This window comes from Sus scrofa, chromosome 13, assembly GCF_054392235.1.
Source record: "Sus scrofa isolate SSC_HxYL_T2T_F1_AM1 chromosome 13, Sscrofa_HxYL_maternal_Yorkshire_Landrace_v2.0, whole genome shotgun sequence".
Lineage (NCBI taxonomy): Eukaryota > Metazoa > Chordata > Mammalia > Artiodactyla > Suidae > Sus > Sus scrofa.
In genome coordinates, this window is record NC_139395.1 from 111,637,518 (window position 1) to 111,660,962 (window position 23,445).

General features: G+C 42.5%; 1 protein-coding gene across 2 annotated transcripts in view; it reads left to right on the forward strand.

Moving 5' to 3' along the window:
- The window catches only part of LEKR1 (leucine, glutamate and lysine rich 1), a 307,061-nt gene that overhangs the window by 238,226 nt on the left and 45,390 nt on the right, over window positions 1–23,445 (forward strand). Inside the window, exons 14-15 of one of the 2 annotated variants that reach the window (XR_014822590.1) lie at window positions 4,577–4,649; window positions 16,174–16,445. The gene's annotated coding sequence lies outside the window, so the exon portion shown is untranslated. The remainder of the gene's footprint in view (window positions 1–4,576; window positions 4,650–16,173; window positions 16,446–23,445) is intronic. The other variant, XR_014822589.1, reaches the window with a different exon arrangement.

Below are 23,445 nucleotides of genomic sequence, written 5' to 3' on the forward strand. Positions count from 1 at the left end.
CAATCTACCTTGTATGTAAATTCAGAAAATTCCAGCCTGAACAGTATAACATTTTACTTCAACAAGAATATTTATAAGTCAGGGAAATAAAGGAAGCCCTAGATGATCAACCCCTTGGAATATCCTGGTGCACATACTCCATGTTAAAGGCTACTGTTCTAACTTAGCAAGTCAAGCCAACCAGAATCCTGTTGGCACTGAAGCATTAGACCGTCTGGGCATAATTGAGTAGAGGTCAGAACCTCAGGTCAGAAGGTTGTTCTCCCAGACCTCAGATCCAAGACAGAGGCTACGCTCCCTTCCCTAGGCCTGAGTCCACCCTGGAGTGCAGAGTGTCAAGGAGAGGACCTGAGAGCCACCTCCTGCATCCTCTGACCATTAGCCCAGATCACAGAAGAGGAAATTTCTAAGTGCAGCATCATTGGGGTCGCTGTGATTCTCTAAGACTGTATCCCTTTGGAACTCTAATATACTCTTAACCAGAGGGACCCCAGAACTGACCAAGTCCATGCACTTTATACAAGGTAAGGTAGATGCAATCACCGAGAAGAAAGTTCAGTATACAGCTGGCAGCAGTAGGAGAAGCAGTAAAGAGAAATGTGAGCCACAAAGATCAAGATTGGGGTCAAGGAGAGCTTAAATTCTTTGTAGCTACATGGTTGGAACTCCGAGACAATAATTGTTAATGTCATCAGATTCTTGATATACATATTGCATTAACTTGGGGAAAAGAGATTATACTTGTTTTTACCATTTGTGCCCTGGACATTGTATATTGGTAAGAAAAGATGGCCCTATTTGATGAAAAGAAATATTTTTCTGTGTTTTTATTTTATTATTTATGACTCAAATATAGTCATACAATCAGTATGAGAATTTGTTTTGTTTATGTATTAACAGCTCTCAAAAATGTTTGTCAAACCATCTGTAATTTGATGTTTTAAGTTGGTAATGATGCATTTAAGTCATACATATATATATATGGGGGGAGTGAGGAGGGGAGGTGAAATCCGTATTGCTGTTCCTACCTTAGTTACTGATGTCCCATATATCGCTAATACTAACTTCATTGGTACACTCTTTAATTATCAGTAGTCCCCAGAGACCCAGAGTTTCTGCATCCATCCCCACCCCACCCCACCCCCCAGGATCAGGACAGCTATTGAAAAGATACCAGAAAGGGTGAGCAACTGGCTGGGTCTGAGGGCATGTGACCAGCGTTGCTGTGAGCTGTGGTGTAGATCACAGATGCGTCTCAGATCCTATGTTGCCGTGGTGTGGCTGTGGTATAGGCTAGCAGCTGTAGCTCTAATTTGACCCCTAGCTTGGGAACTTCCATATGCCGTGGGTGCGGCCCTAAAAGGACAGACAGACAGACGGGGGGGGGGGGGGAGAAAGAAAGAAAGAAAGAAAGAAAGGGAGAGAGAGAGAGAGAGAGAGAGAAAGAGAAAGAAAGAAAGAAAAGAAAGAAAGAAAGAAAGAAAGGGAGAAAGAAAGAAAGAGAGAGAGAAAGAAAGAGAGAGAGAGAGAGAGAGGAGGGGAGGGGAGGGAGGAAGGAAGAAAGAAATTGTGTATTCATACACTATTAAAACTCAGTCATTAAAAGTTTAATACGAACCTTAGTCTAAATGTAATACCATGAGTTTCAGCTTGGGTCTTCTTTTATAGGTTCTGAACTTTCCTGGAAATATGATAAGAATGTTGTCTCAGCATTTTTCCTTGACTGCCTTTGGATTTAGTCCTACTGCTCCTGAGGGGATAATTTACCTCAGATCTGCTAACTTATCTAGATGTGTGTAAAAAATGGGGCTATTATACTCCTTTAGCCAGCTCAGTTAGGGTCAGGGTCTTACTGCAGGTCCAACTGAGGGGTTTTCAATCATTACCAAAAGGGCATGAACAAAAAAGGCATGGAGTCCTCCTTGCCTGGTGAAAGGGGAGGTCTTCACTAGTATCAGGCTTCTGCCCTTACTTTGTGTTCTCAGTTTAAAAGCAGAAACTAAATTTCCATTGTAAAATGGCATGGCATCTAACAGGCCTTAGTGTAGCTCCTTCCAAAATCCCATTAAAAGTGCTGTGATGGGAAAGCAAAGGTCACATGTGCACAGCACACAGACAACCAAGTCACAGTAAGAACTTTGACCCCCATTGCTGTGCCACATGGGTGCTGCCCTCATGACACCCGGGCCACTTTGCTGGGAATACTCTGAGATGACCACTCCTAAAAGACAGGAGGAATCTTGTGTGAATGGCTGTGGGGAGGGAGAGATGGGCAGTGATACATTATACCCTGGGAAGTGGAATTCTCTCAAGTACAACAGTCTCAGCATATCAGAGCAGCATGGGCAGAGGAATGTACATGATCATACTGGTAGGAGAAGGAGAGCTGTACTAACAGCAACAGTGTAGTAGTAGTGGTAGTGGCGGTGGTGGTGGTGATGGTAGCAGCATCAATAATAAAAAGATGAGAATAGCTGATATTTATTGTTTACAATGGGCAACGCTCAGTACTAAGAGCTTTAAAATATTTCACGTAATCCTCCTAGGAATCTATGAGGTTGAGATATTTATTAGTTTCCTCTTATAGATGAGAAAACTGAGGCGTAGAGAGGTTAAGCAACTCATCCAAAGTTGCACAGCCAGAAAGTGGCAAAGCCTGGACTGCAAATAGGCACTGTAAGCTGGGAATTGGACTGACAACCAGGCACATTGCCTTGCCCCCTCGTGTGTCTCTGAAAAGGGTTGTGACCCTCACCCCAGAGTAAACCTGAGAGATGTCCCTGTACCCTGTTGTTGATAGGAAGATATGGCTTCATTTGAGAATGAGCGATCAAGGAAAAAAAAAAAAAAAGGAACAACAAAAGAAACAACTTAGAAGTTACAGAAAAAAAAATCGTAGAACAAAGGAAAGAAAGCAGTATATAGGAAATAACAAAACAGAACTATAGAAAAGATCTACTGCACAATCTCATGAGGCCCTTCTAGGAAGTGATTTAGCATCCTGTAGAAACAATATTATAAGCCTCACGTTCCTTTTTTAAAATGTATCATTTTCTATATGAAGTCTTTAGGTCGTGGGCTTTCTGATTTATTTGTAGAATATGGTGTCCTAGCTATAGCCTTTAAAAAGCAGTTCCTTCTAAATACAAAGGAGAAAAGGAGTATTAAGACTGGTACGAAAGGAGAGAAATAACAAATGATACAGCTGTTCACAAGATAAAACTCTCCAGATAAAGTCAAAGGCCAAAATTTATAAGAATAAAAATGTTCTAAATTTAGTAATCATAAAAGTGCTCCTAAAAATTGTAATAAAAGTTCATTTTTGAGACATAGATCTTCAAAAGTTAAAGTTTCTTTTAACTTGAGGTTAATATAAAACAGGAGGCCTTGGTGCAGCCCCTTCCAATATCCTCTTAAAAGTCCTGTGATGGGAAACACAGGTCTCTGATAAACTGAACCATCTCTGATATGCTGAACCACTGCTGTACTTGAGAAACTTGAAATAAAGCATTTAATTCTCAAAGTCATGTATCCTCTTTTTTCATTGTTAAGAGTATGAAATTAACACCTGTCATTTTAGAGAGTGTATGAACTCTCATTGTTTTGTTTTGGGGCAAAGGATCTTAAGGCTCTTCTTCGTTTGATATGTCTCTACCATCTTATTATGGGCTTTCCATTTCTCTCTCTTTTTTTTCCTTTCTTGCCATCTTCTGAATAGATTTTCTTTTTTCCTTTCTTCTTTTTCTTATTCACACCATCACCCCCTATTTCTGTTTTCTTTGGAAGTATTATCTCTGCATCTATTTGGGGAGTTACCCAGACCTTTTAAAATGCTTCCTTAATCTCTGGATGCTTCACTCAAACAATACAAGTAACTTAGACTATTATAACCACAATTTTTCACCCCATTCCATTTGTATTATATTTTGACTATATTTTAATTCTATCTTGTTTAACTTCACAAATTAGACATTACTATTATTATATGTAATCAATATTTGTCAATGCCTTTGTTCACCATTTCTTCTTGCATATAAGACCTTCCTCCATTTAGCCTCAATCCTTCTGTATAAAGAAGCTTTCCATTTCTAAAACTTTTATTCAGTTTTCCTTAATCTTATTGACTTGTATTTTTAAAAATATCTTTTATTTCTTGCTCACAAACTTCATTTCTTTAAGCATACCAAACATGCTTATTTTATATTTTGTATCTGATCATCTTTACAGATCTGATTTTGTTGCCTGTTGTTCCTGCTGGTTCTCACTTCTCGTGCTTTATTTTCTTGTGTGTGTGGAGGAGGCAGAACATGCCCATGTGTTTTTATGTGCACTGAAGTTCCTTGGAACTTTATCTATAGAAATTATTTGAGACCTAGGGTGAGATTGCATTCTTCCATAAAAGATTTGCCTTTGCCCTTCCCACTTTATTATACAAAAATTCTTGGGGGCACTTTCATTAAAATTGTCTTCTTTCAGTTTTTCAGGTACATGTGAAATATATTCCTACAAAAAGCCATGTGAGGGCCAGGCTGCAGGTACAGATTCTCAAGTGAGATTTCCTCCCTTCCTTTTCCAGCATGAAGATTGAATCATATGTGTGGCTGTCTCCTGAACAGCAGGTTATTTGGTACTCACCCTTTGGATTGAAGGTAAGGGCCTTTGAGATTCCAGCCTTATCTCTCATAAGACTTTCAATTTTGTGTAGGCCTAAAGCTTTATCTCCGGTCCTCTACTAGCAAACATTTTCCAAAAAGCTCAAGGTTTAAGGTTTTGGCAGAAACACTGATGAAGCCGGCTTTGGTTCTCCTATCCCAAAGTTGTTAATTTTTTCTTGTTTTTTTAATCTCTACAGATTCTTTACTCCTGTGCCATCTTGATGCCTTTTAAAAGTATTTGTTGTTGTTGTTATTTTGTCTAGCATTCTGGTTGTTTTCATTGGGTAAATCTTTTAACAAATCAGTTTGCCAAACAAAAGGCAATAAATACTCTGTGGAGATGCGGGGGACATCCTCCACAGTGGGGGTATGAACTGAACTAGGTCTGGGAACCAAAAGATGGAAACAGAAGTGGCCTCACTTACCATTTTTCCAATGACCACCTTTCTCTTTTTTTGTAATATAAGAATTTGAAGCTAGAAATTTCCTCTAGTCACCTGCTTCTAGGAGAAGCAAATCAATACAGTGCTTAACGTAGAATGTATTTTTCTGTTTGGAAAAGCTCTAGGATATATTTTATTAATTTTGATTTTTGGGTTGTTTTTAGTCCATGGCAGATTAGAACAAACATTGCTATCTAAAGTTAATCCTGAGGAGTTCCCATCATGGCGCAGTGGTTAACATCCAACTAGGGACCACTAGGTTTCAGGTTCTATCTCTGGCCTTGCTCAGTGGGTTAAGGATCCGGCATTGCCGTGAGCTGTGGTGTAAGTTGCAGACGCGGCTCGGATCCCCTGTTGCTGTGGCTGTGGTGTAGGCCAGCGACTACAGCTCTGATTAGACCCCTAGCCTGGAAACCTCCATATGCCACAGGTGCGGCCCTAGAAAAGGCAAAAAGACAAAAAAAAAAAAAAAAAAAGAGTTAATCCCGAAAAGAAATGCTGATTTTTTTTTATTTTAATGAGTCTATTTTATTTTATTTTTTTCCTCAGTGTTTCTTTTTTTTTATTTTATTTTTTTATTTTCCCACTGTACAGCTAGGGGGTCAGGTTATCCTTACATGAATACATTAAAATTACAGTTTTTCCCCCACCCTTTCTTCTGTTGCAACATGAGTATCTAGACATAGTTCTCAATGCTATTCAGCAGGATCTCCTTGTAAATCTATTCTAAGTTGTGTCTGATAAGCCCAAGCTCCTGATCCCTCCCACTCCCTCCCCCTCCCATCAGGCAGCCACAAGTCTCTTCTCCAAGTCCATGATTTTCTTTTCTAAGGAGATGTTCATTTGTGCTGGATATTAGATTCCAGTTATAAGTGATATCATATGGTATTTGTCTTTGTCTTTCTGGCTCATTTCACTCAGGATGAGATTCTCTAGTTCCATCCATGTTGCTGCAAATGGCATTATGTCATTCTTTTTTATGGCTGAGTAGTATTCCATTGTGTATATATACCACTTCTTCCGAATCCAATCATCTGTCGATGGACATTTAGGTTGTTTCCATGTCCTGGCTATTGTGAATAGTGCTGCAATGAACATGCGGGTGCACGTGCCTCTTTTAAGTAGAGTTTTGTCCGGATAGATGCCCAAGAGTGGGATTGTGGGGTCATATGGAAGTTCTATGTATAGATTTCTAAGGTATCTCCAAACTGTTCTCCATAGTGGCTGTACCAGTTGACATTCCCACCAGCAGTGCAGGAGGGTTCCCTTTTCTCCACAGCCCCTCCAGCACTTGTTATTTGGGGATTTATTAATGATGGCCATTCTGACTGGTGTGAGGTGGTATCTCATGGTAGTTTTGATTTGCATTTCTCTTATAATCAGACACAACGTCTCAAAATCTATGGGATGCTGTGAAAGCAGTGCTCAGAGGGAAATTTATAGCAATCCAGGCCTTTCTCAAAAAAGAAGAAAGATCCCAAATTGACAACTTAACCCTCCACCTAAATGAATTAGAAAAAGAAGAACAAAAAAGTCCTAAAGTCAGCAGAAGGAAGGAAATTATAAAGATCAAAGAAGAAATCAATAAAATAGAGACTCAAAAAACAATAGAGAAAATTAATAAAACCAAGAGCTGGTTCTTTGAAAAGGTGAACAAAATTGACAAACCCCTGGCCAGACTCACTAAAAAGAGGAGAGAAAGAACCCAAATAACCAAAATTATAAATGAAAAAGGAGAAATCACAACGGATACTGCATAAATACAAAAAACCATAAGAGAATACTATGAACAACTATATAGCAACAAGTTTGACAATCTGGAAGAAATGGAAAATTTTCTAGAATCTTACAGCCTGCCAAAACTGAATCAAGCAGAAACAGACCAACTGAGCAGACCGATCACTAGAAATGAAATTGAAGAGGTCATAAAATCACTCCCTACAAATAAAAGTCCAGGACCAGATGGCTTCACAGGTGAATTTTATCAAACATATAAAGAGGAATTGGTGCCCATCCTCCTTAAACTCTTTCAAAAGGTTGAAGAAGAAGGAATACTCCCAAAGACATTCTATGAGGCCACCATCACCCTCATTCCAAAACCAGACAGAGATACCACCAAAAAGGAAAACTATCGCCCAATATCATTGATGAATATAGATGCAAAAATTCTCAACAAAATCTTAGCCAACCGAATCCAACAACATACCAAAAAAATTATACACCATGACCAGGTTGGGTTCATCCCAGGTTCACAAGGATGGTTCAACATACGCAAATCAATCAGCATCATACACCACATTAACAAAAAAAAAGTCAAAAATCATATGATCATCTCAATAGACACAGAAAAAGCATTTGACAAAGTTCAACATCCATTCATGATCAAGACCCTCGCCAAAGTGGGTATAGAGGGAACATTCCTGAATATAATCAAAGCCATTTATGATAAACCCACAGCAAATATAATACTCAATGGGGAAAAACTGAAAGCCTTCTCACTCAAATCTGGAACAAGACAGGGATGCCCACTCTCACCACTGCTCTTCAACATCGTTTTGGAAGTCTTAGCCACAGCAATTAGACAAACAAAAGAAATAAAAGGCATCCATATAGGAAAAGAAGAAATACTTATTTTTAAGTAAAATGGTATATTATTTTCTCTTCATTCATTTATTCCTTCAACAAACATTTAAGTTCTTTGTGCCAATCACTATGCAGAGGTGGTGAATTAAGAACCATTTGCACCAGATATTAATTTCTTGCATTAAACACTGTAAAAAAAATTTAGAGTGGAAGAGGAAAACCCTGCTTTTCTACTGATAACAGCTCAGTGACCACAAAGCATTGGTTTCCATTAAGTGGAAATCTTTGATGGCTCAAATTTGGTCTATAAAAGTCAAGTTTCTAGTTCCAGTAAGAAAAAAAGAAAAAAATTGTTTAGAAATCATTTGTTTTCAAATGGCTATTAAGCAATTCTCCAGCACATTTTGAATGACCCATAGGAGCTCCAGTGACTGTGTCATAAATTGTTGGACTCATAATTATTCACAAAGAAAATGATGAAATAAATTAAGAGGTGAAGAATATGAGTTACATATGTTCATCGTATCTTGAATCAGTTCACCACTAATTCATTCAGTATAGATTGATGGCTTCAGGAAAAGAAGCATATTAAAAAAATACCTCTAATCAAAAAAGCCTAGATTAAAAGGACAAAAACTAGTATCGACATCCCTCACTTTTGAGGTATTTCCAAATTCTTTTTCACTATCACCATTGGCCAAGGGCATGCACCGTCTCTATTCTGTCTGCTTTTCCATGGCACACACTGACAAGGCCTGGGAGTGTTACCTGTTCCTTAGGCTGGCTGTGAGTGTTAGCAAATCTCTCTGCTTGCCCCCAAATGATCTGTGACTGTGCAGCATGTATTTCTCATTCAAAGTAAATTTCACATTAGTTTTGTACAGAAACACCCTTTGAAGTCTCTCAGAAAGCATGGCAGAGTTGAGAGAGGTGACGGTCTAAGCAGTCTTTTGTTTGGCATTGGGATCAAACACTACAATTTGTTATCCAAAGAACAAGAGTATTTTAATCTTTATCTCTTTATATAGCATGTAGGCAAGAAAAGGACTGCGTGAAGGTTTTTTTTTACTCACAGCTTGCTCCTCTCTGAGCTGGATAGTTTTTATGTTATGACATCAGTTTTACTTACAGTTATTGCTTAATTTCTTATGTCAATATCATATTCACACATATTGAATCTCCTTCTGTAATTAGCATTGACTGAATTCCATGCCTAAAGCCAAAGTAACTACCTGGGATCTGGTTTAAGAAGACAACTCTGAACTGCCTACATCTGCCACTCCATCATGCCTAGGAGAAAGAGACTCCCCTGTATTAATCTATGAATAATTTCAAAAGAATGAAAGTCAGAGTTTATCAAGTTCAAGTTACTATCTTTATGTATTGGCATTTGGAAAAGTCTTTAGTCATTGTTTTTCATTATCACTATGGCTTTTAAAGCCTCCAATATAGTCATTTTGGCAAATGAGTGAACACCAGCCACTGTATGAGAACAATGGCCTCACTTTGTAGAGTGATGTGGGAAAAATATTTTTTCATTTTCTAACAGGTGCTGGGCTACGAGTCTGACTCATAAAGATAGTAATTATACCTCTTCTCTGAAGTAAAGCAGCATAAAGAAAACATACTAAAATTAATGAAGAAAGCAAGACTTAGGTTCATTTTCTCTATCTGGAGAATTCATGATCCTGAGAGGTTTTTAAAATGAATCATTGCTTTGTGAAGTATGGCCCAGGAGCAGATATTTGTCTTTGTGTCAAAAGCAAGGGCTCTTAGCAAATTGAATCTCTTCCTACCTTAAGATAATTCAAGAAAGATAAAATCTTGAGGGCTTTATAGTGTTGAGCAGGGATAAAGCCTTCTTACAGATTGGAATAAAATTCTTGCCAGTTTCAACTGGCAGATAAATACGTATTTCAGAACTGATTTTCACATAAAGAACTTTGTAATGTTAGAACACTCCATGCAGCCAGGGTGGTTGGTAATTGTGTAAACATGCTACATTATGTGAAAATGAAAGCTGATTGATTCTTGTGGAGCCTGCGTTAGTGATAGCATGAATCAGAACAAGAAACGTTTTCTCATTCCTTAAGTGGTGAAAGCAAGGTGAGAGGAGGGGTGGGGAGAGGGTTGGTTTGACAATGAGGCTTGTTTTCACCAGCTGAAAACAAGGGGCAAAAATTGCAAGACAGGTGCATTTTAATTTGAATTGCAAAGGGCAAATGCACAACCTTGAATATTTGCTCAACGCTTCCCATCTGTAGCTCACAGATAACGGGTGTAAAATAGTCCCAAGTCCAATTCAATTCAGTAGAAGATTGTGTTTCTCTCTCTCTCACCTTTTTTTTTTTTTTTTTTTTTTTTTGTCTTTTTGCCTTTTCTAGGGCCGCTCCCTTGGCATATGGAGGTTCCCAAGCTAGGCGTCTAATCAGAGCTGTAGACTCCGACCTATGCCAGAGCCACAGCAACAGGGGATCCAAGCCACGTATGCAACCTACACCACAGCTCACAGCAATGCCAGATCCTTAACCCACTGAGCAAGGCCAGGGACTGAACCTGCAACCTCATGGTTCCTAGTCGGATTCATTAACCACTGCACCACGATGGGAACTCCTCTCTCATCTTTTGAATATGATTAAAACGCTAAAACAGAGACTAACCAAAAGGGGGGGGGGGCATTGCCAGGAATTAATTTGCAAAGAAAAATTCTAAAGACTACTTGCTAGTCACCCTAGCTCCTGCATGTCCTTAAATCATCATCTGATTACAGATAGCAGCTTCCTTCCAAGCCCCATTTTTGGATGCTCTTTATTCAGCTATTGTAAACTGAACAGGTGGCAACGGAAGATCGCCCACTTGTCCACAGCGACAGCTTGTGCATCACTTTGCAGTCAATACTCTCTTGTGGCTGGTACTGAAGATTTGTTTGAGGTTTCCTTGGGCACCAAACAGAAAACAAGCAAACAAACTAAAGCTTCATGAAATCAGATCTTGCCATTGGCTACAAAGAAAGGCAAGTTATCACACACTTCTATCCCCAAAGCAAGCTATCACTTAAAGAGATGTTAGAGCAAGAAGAGCATAAGCCTGGAACTTACAGCCAGGATAGTATTTGTGGATAGAGCACTGAGTTCATTCACTCTTTTCATTGACATCCACAACTACAGGGAGCGTAAACAACTAAGAATCCACTAGGTTATGGACTGGATTGTGTTCAACTCCTACCCCCTAAATTCATACGTTGAAGCTCCAATACCTATTATGACAGAAAGATTTGGAGATAGGGCCTTTAAAGAGGTAAAGTTAAATGAGGTCATAAGAGGGGGACCCTAATTTGATAGCACTATACCCTTATAAGAAAAGGAGAAGAAACCAGGGATGTGCATGCAGAATAAAGTCCATGTGAAGACACAGTGAGAAGACTTTCCATCTGCAAGCCAAGGAGAGAGGCCTCAGGAGAAACCAAACCTTGCCAACACCTTGATCTTGGATTTTGAACCTCCAGAACTATGAGGAAATAAGTCTCAGTGGTTTGAGCCACCGAGATGTTATGGTAGCCTGAGCAAACTGAGCATTGGGACGGTTTACAGGCATAATGCTATCCCATTGCAATGTTGAGTTGCAGCCCAGAAGCACAGAGATAGCCAGAAGTCCACGAAAGCCTGACGTGCACACCAAATTTGGCTTCTCTGTCAGTTCCCATCTCTATTGTTCATTATACTAATAAAAAAAAAAGGAATAAAAGGACCATCACTTAGATTCTGTGTGCTGGACATTGTGCTCTGAGTATGAGAAAATGACTCACAGAGTTGCTTCCCTTAAGGAACTCATCATCTGGAGAAAGGCAAGATGAGTCAGTACTCTGATATAGGTATAGAGAAGGGCTTCGGGGGACAAGAATGACTAATTTTAATTTAGGACTTGGAATTATGGGAAGGACAGGAAGGATCAGGGAAAGTTTACAAAGAGGGATACATTTTAGCAGAACTGTTTTGGTACCTGCTTGCTGTCTAACCACTCCAAACTTAGTGGTATAAGACAATCACCATTTCATCATGCTCAGGGAGTCTGTGGGTCAGGAACTGAGTGAGACGCACTGTGGACAACCTGTGTCTGCTCCGTAGTGTCTGGATTGCAGTTGGCCAGAAGTGACTCAAACAACAGGGGGTTAGAAGCACCCACTTCCAAGGTAGCTTTTCACTTGTATGCCAGGCATTGGAGGCAGGCTCAGCTGGAATGCAGACCAGAGCGCCCCCAGATGGGCTCTCCAACATGGCAGCCTTTAGGGGGTCAGCTCACACCCTGTACTTCAGTACTTTTAGTGAATGTGGCCCAAACTGCTTTGCTTTATTTGGCCTATCCTCAGAAGTCAGAGAGCATCATTTCCACTGTGCTCATTGGTCAAAGTAGTCCCATTTAAAGGGAAGGGACAGAGACCCCACCTCTCTTAAGAAGGAGCAATCAAATATTTGTCACCAAGTTTTAAAACTGCCACAAGGACTCCAAAGCATGAATATGACTTCAATAAGCCTCATGTACTGAAGCATCATTGCCTAAAATATTTTTTCTGACTTTATATGAAATTTATATTCGTTATTTAAAAGAAAACCATGAAAAAAAAATATAAAGAAATTCCCTCATGACTTCACCAGGCAAGATATATAACTGGACCTGAGCTAGGAATCAGAGCTATAACTGTAAGTAGGACATGATTCCTACCCTCAGAAGGTTTCCTAGTAAACTATCCATCATCACCCTATCAAGAGATAATCACTGCTAATATATTGGTCCAATCCTTCTCAATTTGAATAAAACAAATTGAGATTATCCTGTACACTTTTGTGTCCTGGTTTGTTTACCCCTGGAACATGAGATAGTGTGAAAATTTCCTTCATAAATATTAAATATTCTGCAAAATTGTGATTCTGAATGAGTGTATCACATACCATCATATGACTAGACCGTTATTTATTTCCCTGCTGGACTTTTAAGTTGTCTTCGAGTTTGGGTACTACAATATAATAATGTAATAATTATTCTTACTCATCCTTCTGCTTAGTTGAAAATTTCTTAGGATAATATTCTCAATTAGTTGAATTACTAGTTTAGAAAGAAAGAACATTTTAAAATCTCTTGATTATGGTCTTGCAATTTGGTTTGCAAAAATGCTGTCCCAGTTTACATTTCCCTAGCATGTGTTTGAGGAGCATCAAACAGCAGAACATGTGGGAAGCAAGTCTGTTCCCCAGGTATAGGATGGAGAGATGTGGCCCACTCTGAATTGAACAAAAGAATACTGAAAAAAAACAAAAGGCAGGTTATAAGCCACAGTCAACAAATAACCAGTGTGAACTCAGCAACTAAAGAGATAGATTCTGGGAGATGATTACTGCTGAGTCCAGGTAAATGAAAAGACTACATAGGCTTCTTTGGGGCAACATTCCAAAACCAAGTGTGACTTTAGGGACACTCATAAACCCAGGTTCATTGTGGATGTGAGTTAGGACTCCTCAGGTGGTAAGCAACAGAAACCAACCCTGGCTAAAACCAAAAGGGAATTTACTGGAGAAGAAAATAAAGCAGCTAATTTCTCAATGGTTAGGAAACCAGACTCAGATGCTGGGACAAAATGGACAGGAACTGAGGAACTTCATGGGCAGGAAGCAGCATAGAACCAAGGGGCTAAGACACTGGACCTCCCACCCAAGTCACATGGGTACACAGGTGTGAATAAGGAATGAGCGCCACTTAATTTCTGTCTTTTGATGGTTTTGCTCCAATTTCAGATTCCAAGGAAGGCAGACCTGACTGGCCTCAAAAAATCTGTGTGACTGACCTTGGGCCAGGGAAAGGCAGGCACCTCCACTAGCAGCTTCCTATATACAGGAGAAGTAATTCCTAGAAGAAAACCAGGGCACAACCAGCACAAACCGAAAGCTATCTACATGCCATGTTACCTGGCAGGGGAAGTACACCAATACTTAACCATAATTAACCTTTGAGCCCAGAGCCATTTACCAGACTGAGCCCCTGCTTCTCCGTCCTTCCATGCCCCACAGAAAAAGGATTCTATGGAAATGAAGAGAGACCCCGAGACCATCAGGCTGTGGTGAGAGATTCATGAGCAATTCTAAATATGAGCTACAATGTATGGTGCACCATGCTGGAAGCCTGTATGAACAGCCAATTAGAATTAGTAATCCTGCTTTAACTTGAACTGAGTTTTATCCTCTTCCTACCCGCTCTTTTCTAATCTGCAAAGCTGGGCTTTTGACTGATGAAAAGAAAGCAGGGAACAAGTGGACTAATGGAGGCCAAAGCCAGGGCCCACGTGCTGCCTTCTGCCTAGCTGGAGTCTCCTCTTCCTAGTGAGCTGATGCAGAAGAGAGGAGCCAAAAGTTGTCATCGCTTGGCTTTATTGGAGGAATACTGAACACGTGTCAGGACCTGTAACCTTAGGAGGCTGGCTTGTCCCAAGAGGTCTCCTCCTGAGGGCGTTGTCTCCCAGCCTTGTCTCCCTGCCACCTGCTGGGAGTTACTCTTCATCCTGGAGGAAGAACAAGGTCATCAGCCCTGAAGGTGCATCTGGTTCTTGGAACAGGAGGAAGAGACCAGATTCCTGTCTCGGATATCCCATCATTTAGCCAGACAGTGACAGGATGAAAAGGAAGGCAGGGAAATCTCAAGGACAGAAGCAAGATGACAATGGCTTATTGTACTTAGAGGACATGAGAAGTCACAGGGTCAGGGAGGTGTTCCTGGAATGGGAGAGTGTCATTAGGGGAGGAGGCGCTCATGGGGACAGGAGGGTGGTCAGTGAACAGCAGATTCTGCTCTTTCTGGAAAGAGGGCAGCAGCCCTGGTGTGATATTCCCAATTTTTCTCTTATTAGGAGAATCATTTTGGGGTGCTGCTGATTGAACTGATTAAAACACTCCTGGTGATCAGGACTGTAGCTAATTAATTGCTGCATTGGGAAGTGGGTGTTTGGGGCACAAGATGGGTAGAAAGATCCTGCATTGGTCACCAGGGTCAATGTCTGCCTTCAAGAACACATTCTAGAAAAAACTAGGGGATCTTCACATCTGCAGGGCTGTGGCAAGATGCCAAGACTTCCCTAGAAAGCCCTTCCAGTACCTTGGAGGGGAGTGGGGAGATGGCCATTTGTTCCAAGCCCGTTGATGAGCTGGGGAGGGTAGCCTTGTCTATCAGGGGCCAAGGTCAGAGCATGAGGGAGGGAGCAGGACAGCTTACAGTGGCCTCACCACGCACACGCAGAAATTAGAAACTACCAGGCCATAGGATGTGTAAAGACACTAACAATGTTCTGATTTTTCCCATGAAGAACACTTACTTTTCTGAAATATGAAATTATTTCCAACTTTTCCCTCCCATCATCTGATGCTTCATCTGCTTAGTGTGCTTGAGGGTAACTAAGTGCTGGGTGTGGTCCCACGAGGCCGAAGGGAGGGACTTTGCTAACTGTGTGGAGGCAGCTTGGATGCATCACTGCAAGAACTAAGTCTAGACGTGCTGTGCTCCCTACCTGGAACATGTGAGTCACTCAGGTGCACTCCTAAGGAGAAGAAGGTCTATCCGGCTGGCTGTGCCTTCCCCCAGGGGGCTACAGGGAGCCCCTCAGCGCCATCTGGAGGGCAAGGCTGAGGGGCTAAGAGCAGGCCAGGTGCCTGGAGGCCATTCAGGGTGAATCATCACCCTGGAACTGTCTCATGCCCACAGCCTCCTCCTCCTCTGTAACCCTCAGTCCTCAGGAGTCCCTGCATCCAGATGGGCCCATCCTCATTCAGGCACTCTCTGGGGCCACCCACCTCCTCAGCCCTGCCGCTTCAAGTCCATTGTCCTCTTCTGAATGTAAGAGGCCCATAAATTCTTCTGACCTCTCAGCACAGTGTGGTCTATAGTTACCTTTTCTTTCTAATTTTTGATCTGTGCTCATCTCATGTTCAAAATCTGTCATTAGCTCCAGGAGGCCAGGCACCATGTCTTCCTACTGCTGTGTGTTCTGCACACATGGTAGGTGCTTCTCTGTGGCCCTTTTCTCCTCAAGAAGCTTTGCTGATGATAGGTTAATGTAGGGGTGCTAACGGGTTATACACCACTTTCACTCATGACCTAAGCCAATAGTTCTTACTCTCTTCAGAGTAATTACTGTGTATTCTTTGAGAATAATAGTGAAAGGGATGGCCTTCTACCCCCTGTCCCCAAAGACACACATAAACATACAAAATACTCCGGCTGATTTCACGGCTCCACGTCCCCCTGAAACTGTCTAGCCATTGACTCCAAGAAAAGATCCACTGTTTAAATTGGTTCTTCCCACCCTGCTGCAAGGCAGCTGCCACAGGGCTCATGTCCTCCTTGTCAGGGGGGAAACAGGTTGGGAGACAGACTCCTCCAGGCTGCTCTGACTGGCAAACTGCTATGTGGCTCCTCACCCAGGTCCCATGTCCCCTTTGATACTTATTTTGCAGATTTGTTCTTAGAAGTGCAAAATCTTCCATCAGCACCTGTGCGTCAGTGCAGAAACCGTAGTTCCTGTCATTCTTGCCCTTGTTACTATATTTGCTCCTGATGCAATGGGGCCTGTCAAGTCCAGCTGCATCTCTTGCCAAGAAGTCAGAGTGTCTCTCCTGGTGTGAGAGAGGAGCGTCAACAACCTGTTTGGTGCCTCAAATCTTTGATTTTCTCATCAGAGGCCCCCAACTGGCTTCCCAAATATGAAAGCAGCCCACAGAAATCAAAGGTGAGAGCAGCTAGGTGAGAACACTACAGCAGGCTGAGACATGCTGCCCCAAACCTCAGGCCTTTCCTCCACTGTCTGCACAATGCTGCAGGCCTCAGCCCCCAGTAAGTAAATGATGCGATGAGGAGGGATGTGTGAGTGGAAAGGCAGAGAGCCAGTGCCTCACATAACATCTCCAGTTTCCACTGTCAGCATGAGGTACGTGGAATACAAGTCCCTGTGCAGCCGTTAATGCATAATGCCTCAGTCACTGCCTCACAAACCAATCTTGACTGCCTCAGCAAGGAAGAAACAATCCCACAGCTCTCCCGGGCCCAGGTATGAGTTTATCATGGCCACTGGGGCATCACTCGGACTCAGCTCCCCAACATGGCAGTGTCATAGCTTCAGAGAACAGCAAGGATGGTGGTTTGTTGGAACACAGTTTGCCATATTTGAGCAAATGCACTTCATCACAGCCCCCACTGCCTGTGCTGCCTGGCTGATGGATGGCCCCAGCCCAAGGCCTGGGGATGACACATGGGGCTTCCCTCCCTGCACACCAAAAATATTCGAACCATCTATGGCCACAGCTCTGCTGCTTGCTCCAGAATAGGTGTGCACCTTCCTTAAGTTTGTGTGTGCTAATTATTAAGCAGTGATTGTTCCCCACAACCTGCTAAGAAAAAAACATGTCTTTCATTTCAGGTTTTGTCATTATTTTCTACCTTTTCAGTTTTCCTGGCATGACCCCAGCCACCTCCTGGTAGCTGTTGTGCTGTCTCCAAGACAACAACCTCCTCAAAAAAGATATTTGAATTTCACAGTGGATGGGCCTTTTTCCATTCTCTCTTTCCCCACCCCATTTAAGAAGATTCCAGTGTTTGGCTAGCACTGTGACAGTCTGTCAGGGTAAAATATTTGGCCAGAAGGTATAAAGAGCTGCCTTCTGCTGATGTATTGAAACAATGATGATCACAGGAGTGGGGAGTAGGTCTGTGTAGGCTCCTCACTGGGCAAGGTGTCTGATACTTCCTCTCAGCCTCCTTTGGGAATCACCTACATCAGCAGTTCTAAACTGGGGCCGTTTCTGCCCCCGGGGGACATTGACAATGTATGCAGATATTTTTGGTTGTCACAGCTTGGGAGGAGGGGGAGTGCTACTGGCATCTAGTAGGTATAGGCCCACGATGCTGCTAAACATCCCACAATGCAGAGAGACCCCACAACAAAGAATGATCCAGCCCAAACATCTCTAGGGTGAAGCTGAGAAATCCTGACAGTATCTGGTAAGTCAACCCCACCCTTATGTGGCATTCCAAGTAGTCTGTGGTATGTACACATATCTGGAGTAGAAGGATTGTCACCCTTCTTCAATCGCATAACTTCATAAAAATGTATTGAATGTGTGTACTTGTATAAGATAGGACAGCATCTCTGCCTTCCAGAAGTTTAATTCCAGCCATGGAGAGAGACACACATACAAACTACACAAGATAAGATAAGCCACAGGTAGCCACAGGCAGGCTTCAAAAAGTCTTCTGAAAGAAGGATTCCAACTTTGGGGACTAGGAACCTCTGTGCGCATAATGGGATGGGAAGTACTGAAGGCTCTGGAAGATCTGAACCTAGAAGGGCTTTTCTGGTGGGAGAGGGTGGAGGGCCTGAGGGCTGTGCCGGGGGCTGGCCAAGGCTGCGTGGTGCTTCCGGAGGGAGAATGAGGCCAGCTTTCTTCTTTTTGTTGCATTTACCTTTTTTTGGAATAACAGGCCACATATTTCCCTTTCAGCTTTTCATAGTTTCCTCTTTGTTTGCTATGGTAACATTAATATTTAGTCGAGAATCTTGCCATTTTTACACAGTATTTAATAGGGAAAAGAGTTTTCACCTAAAATGTAAATTATCAAGTTCCTCCTGGGACCAGAACTAAATAAGATTGGGTCCAGTCATTGGTAATTTTGTGTGAGACCTAATTTGTTTTTAGGAAAACTCACTTTGAGTGCATGTATTTAGAAGGATCTCAGCATCATGAGATGCTAGGAGTGGAAGAAACCTCAAGAAATGCTCAGGTTCAGTTTTGTCTGGTCCAGCAGACAAGCTCTGGTCATCACCATTTCACATGTGAGACCATTACATTTCTGCACATTTCAGACAGAGAATAAGCCTATACTAAATGGCAGGATTTTTTTTATGGGATTCCCTGGCCAAGGGGTACACTGCTTCAGATTATCCAAGTGCTTCTGCTCAGAGTTGATTGTCCAGATATCAAGGGGATATGCTTAGCAGGATGTCAGTGTGTGTGTGTGTGAGACTGCAGGCCTAAAGGGTAATAAGGAGCTACCAAATCCAAGGTTTATAGGGGTGGGGTGTCCTTATCTCTACTGACCGAGGGAGCAGAGCAGTGAGATCTCCTGGAAGCAGCTGTGGGGAACTGTTGAGACTGTTAAGTCAGTAGCCAAAGTCCATCTGGAGACAGTATCTGTCCAGGGATTCCCTGGATCCTGGAGCCATTTTCAGAAATTCAGGCTTTCAGCAGAGCAGACAGCTTGGGTAGGGGCAGTGGATCTCCCCAGGCATCCTGAGGGCCTGTGCCTACCAAGAAGTGCACCAGCCCAGAATTTCCTGCATCTGGCTCCCTGTGCACCCTCCCACCCTGGTTCAGAAGCTCTGCCTTGGTTATAGCTTGAACTGAGATGACCTTATGTTTTCCGGTCAAACATGAAACCCTTTTTACTTCAATATCCTCATGTGGGGCTCATTGTCGCATCATTTGCCCCACTCCAAGGTAGGACCTAACCAGAAAAAAAGCCCTGGTTTTCTTTCTAAGGGACCGCCCTCATTTATCACAGTAAATGAACTATTTCCTCAATACTAGGCCACTTGGTGAGAGTTGCTTTTGTCAGGTCATGAGATGGAGGAAGAAACTGTGAGTAAACCTCAAATCCTTGGCTACCCCATTTCCTAAAATAAGCCTTACGCCTGGTGTCATTAAATGACTTTGGCTGCCTTCTATCTGCCACAAGTGAACTAAATAGACAGATGTATAAAAACAAGATCCTTTCTGTGGGACAACATAAATGCTTTACGAGATCCTTTTATGGCAGCCACTAATCATTTCCTCATCTTTTGTTCAACCCAGGGATGATCCCTTTCTGCTCAGAAGAAAGGCAACTTCCTATACAGGCTTGGATGGAATCCATGGCAGGGAGAGGAAGGTGGTGAGATCATTCCTGGACATGGCTTCTAGGGACTGGCGGTACCTTCCAAGATAACACCATCAGGGTTATAGAGGCCGCTTTCCTCCCACCCTGAAGAAGCCCAGGCTGCCCCACAGGTTTTTGGGCTCCTGGAAATTGGCTCTCTACAAGAAGTCAGTTGTGCATTTGCACTGGAAGTGAGTGCTTGGGGGCAAATGCACAGGCCTCTCACTGGTGAATGTTTCTTTGGAGCAGAAGCACATACACATCAAATCTGCTGTGTGTGACACTTCAGATTTCCTGAGCGTTCTAACACTCGTGGTGGCATCTGTGTTACACCAAGGGTATTTCCACCTTGGGTCCCAAGTCTTCTTGTATGAGTTCCAAAGACTGTGTCCTTGTTCTCAAAAACTGTCTCAGGGGGTCTCACCTTCTTCTTCAGCCTGATCCTCTAAGGTGCTCGATTGCTGCCTAACTAGCCGTCACATCCAGACTTTGAACTGCAAACTCTTCATCAGAATCTTTGTGATGCCCTGAGTGACCTGTTCAGAGCTACCATTGACCAAGTATAGATTCTTGCAAGGTGTTTACGTATGTCTAATTTAATCCTCACAAGGATCCCGTGTTCATTTTACAAGAAAGAAACTCTGTCCACGCTAGCCACATTCACCCACACCTGGTCCACGGAGACCCAGCTAAGGGTAAAAGACCAGACACCCTTGTCTGAGCATCCTTGAAGCACTTGCTGGCTCCCTATGGGTTTGATTTCTTAAGGAAGTTGCTGTTTGAAACTCTAAGCCTCCTACTGGGAAAGTGATACTAGGTAGATGAGGAAGCCTTGGGTGTGGCTGGTCTGAAAGAGCAAACAGCCCAGGGTGGGGAACAGTCGTGGGAAGTCCCAGCCAGCTGTGCCAGTAACTCAGCTTCTATTTACCCAAGAGAAGCTGCAACCTAGGTTTTGGGTTCTGTTTTATGTAGGAAATCTTCTAGTCTTAAATGTTGGCAATTGATTAAAAAATAAATCAAAAAAAAAAAAAAAAGGGGGAGTTCCCGTCGTGGCGCAGTGGTTAACGAATCCGACTAGGAACCATGAGGTTGCCGGTTCGGTCCCTGCCCTTGCTCAGTGGGTTAACGATCCGGCGTTGCCGTGAGCTGTGGTGTAGGTTGCAGACGCGGCTCGGATCCCGCGTTGCTGTGGCTCTGGCGTAGGCCAGTGGCTACAGCTCCGATTCGACCCCTAGCCTGGGAACCTCCATAGGCCGCAGGAGCGGCCCAAGAAATAGCAAAAAGACAATAAATCAATCAATCAATCAATCAAACAAACAAAACTTGTTTAACAGCCTGCAAGCAGAATAATACATTTGGGACCTGGTTTGAAACTTCTAGATTAGGCTTTTCTTGAGATATAAAAATTCAAACATGGTTTAGCACAGGACCCATTCTTTTTTTTCATGCATGTATTAAGAATGTATTAAAATCCGCAAAATTCAGAACAAAGTTCTAAAAAATATATATGCTTAGGATTTTTGTCACTAAGTTTATTTTCCATATTATATTACATCCTATTAATATGACCATTTACACAGTGCACTGAGATGGAGGATATTATCCAATTTATTTCTCACAAGGCAGCTGTGAGGTAGATGCTGTTACCTTCACGGGTACAGACAGGAAAACTGAGGCTGAAAGAAGCTAAGTCACTGACCTGAAGCCCCAAGACCACACACTGACAGCCTGAAACTCAGACGCATCTTCCCAACTCTGTTATTTTCATTCAGTTAACTTTGAGTTTAGTTTCTTCCACCAAGACTACAATACCAATACCTATTCTTCACTCCAAGCCATATTTTTTTTCCCAAGTCAGCACTAGCATTAGGTAGAGAAGAAGTCATAAACTCCCCCCTTTCACCTAGCACTTAACTTTTTTTTTTTTAAGAATCCAGTAAGGGAGAGGGTGATGACTCTTCACCTGAGGTTGGGGAGCCTAAGACTGAGTGGAGTGGGGAGACCTGAGCCCCTGCACTTGTCTGCAACACTGAGTGGAGAGGAGAGGTGCACCAGGTGTGCTTTGGGGAAACAAGTCTGTAGGTTTCTCCAGAGGGTGTCAGGCTTTCCTGGGGTGGAGGTGGGGAGATGAGATCTGCACAGATTCTAACTCTTCATCTTATTGATACTGAATCATAAGTCCAGCAACCTTACTAAATCTGCAGACTGATTTCTCCCCAGTATCCTCTTCTATCAAAAAGATATAACTCAGGCCACTTTGCATATGGAATTAGTTACCACCAACTAATTTGATCCCTCGCTTATCAGTGGCTTATTACCATGGACTAGACTGTGTTACAGCAGGACAGGCCTCCACAGTTGTTAACAACCTTGGTCAGCCCTCAGATTCTATAATCGATTCCTTCTTAAAAGGCCCAAGCCCTTTCGTCCTGCCATGAACATTGCAAAACACCTTTGAACAAAATGTAATCTTTTTTTTTTTTCTGCCTTTCAGGGTTACATCTGCAGCATATGGAGGTTCCCAGGCTAGGAGTCCAGTTGGAGCTACAGCTGCCGGCCTACACCACAACAGCAATGCCGTATCTGAGCCTCATCTGCAACTTACACCGCAGCTCATGGCAATGCCAGATCCTTAACTCACTGAGAGAGGCCAGATCTCAAACCTGCATCTTCATAGATACTGGTTGGATTTGTTACCACTGAGCCACAACAGGAACTCACAAAACATAATCATTTTATGAGGCAATGATTACTTCTTGCTAACAATTACATATTAAGAACCCTCCCACTGTTGGTAGGATTGTTTTTCCTCCCATCAATAATTACTTTGTCTTTTTATTTTTATTTTTTTTCAACTTTCTAATTTTATTCTTAAAACATAAAGTAAAGTATACCAGAGGGTAAGAGGAGTAAATATTAGGAAGGGGAGCGGGTGGATAGGGTTTTGGGGGAGCTGATGGGTAGGGCACTTGCAGGGGCGGAGGTGACCTTGGGGAAGATGGTTTTGGAAACTGGCCCAGGGTTCTTGCAAGAGCCAGCACAGGACCTAGTATGGGGGCGCTGGAGCAATCAGTGCAGGCTCTCCCTGCAGGGCTGCTGAATTTTCCTAAGGCCCTTGGTCTCCTGCAGGAGCTGGTATAATGTTTCCCTCCAGCGGAGGTAAATGCACATCAGTGCCTGGGGCTGCCAGCAGAGCAGCTGCAGGTTCTCCCTGTAGGGGTGGTGAGTCCTCATGTGGACCTGGGCTTCCTGAAAGAGCAGCTGCAGGTTCTTCCCGCCAGGGTGGTGAGTCCCCATGTGAACCTGAGCCTCCAGCAGGAGCAGCTGGTAGGATGTTATTTGTTGCGACCACTGTGGAAAACAGTATAGAGGTGTCTCAAAAAACTAAAAATAGAACTACCATATGACCCAGCAATTCCACTCCTGATTATATGTCCAAAAAAACACATGCACCTCAATGTTCATAGTAGCATTATTTATAATTACCAAGATATGGAAGCAACCTAAATTTCCATCAACAGATAAATGGATAAAGAAGATGTGTTTTATATGTACAATGGAATACTACTCAGCCATTAAAAAAGAATGAAATTTTGCCATCTGCAGTTCCATGAATAGACTTGGAGGGCCCTATGCTACTAAGGGAAGTAAGTTAGACAAATACTGTATGATATCACGTATATGTGGACTCTGAAAAATACAACAAACTAGTGAATATACCAAAAAAGAAGCAGACTCACAGATACAGAGAACAAACTAGTGGTTACCAGTGGGGAAAGGAAAGGGGGGAGGGGCAATATAGGGGTAGTAGATTAAGA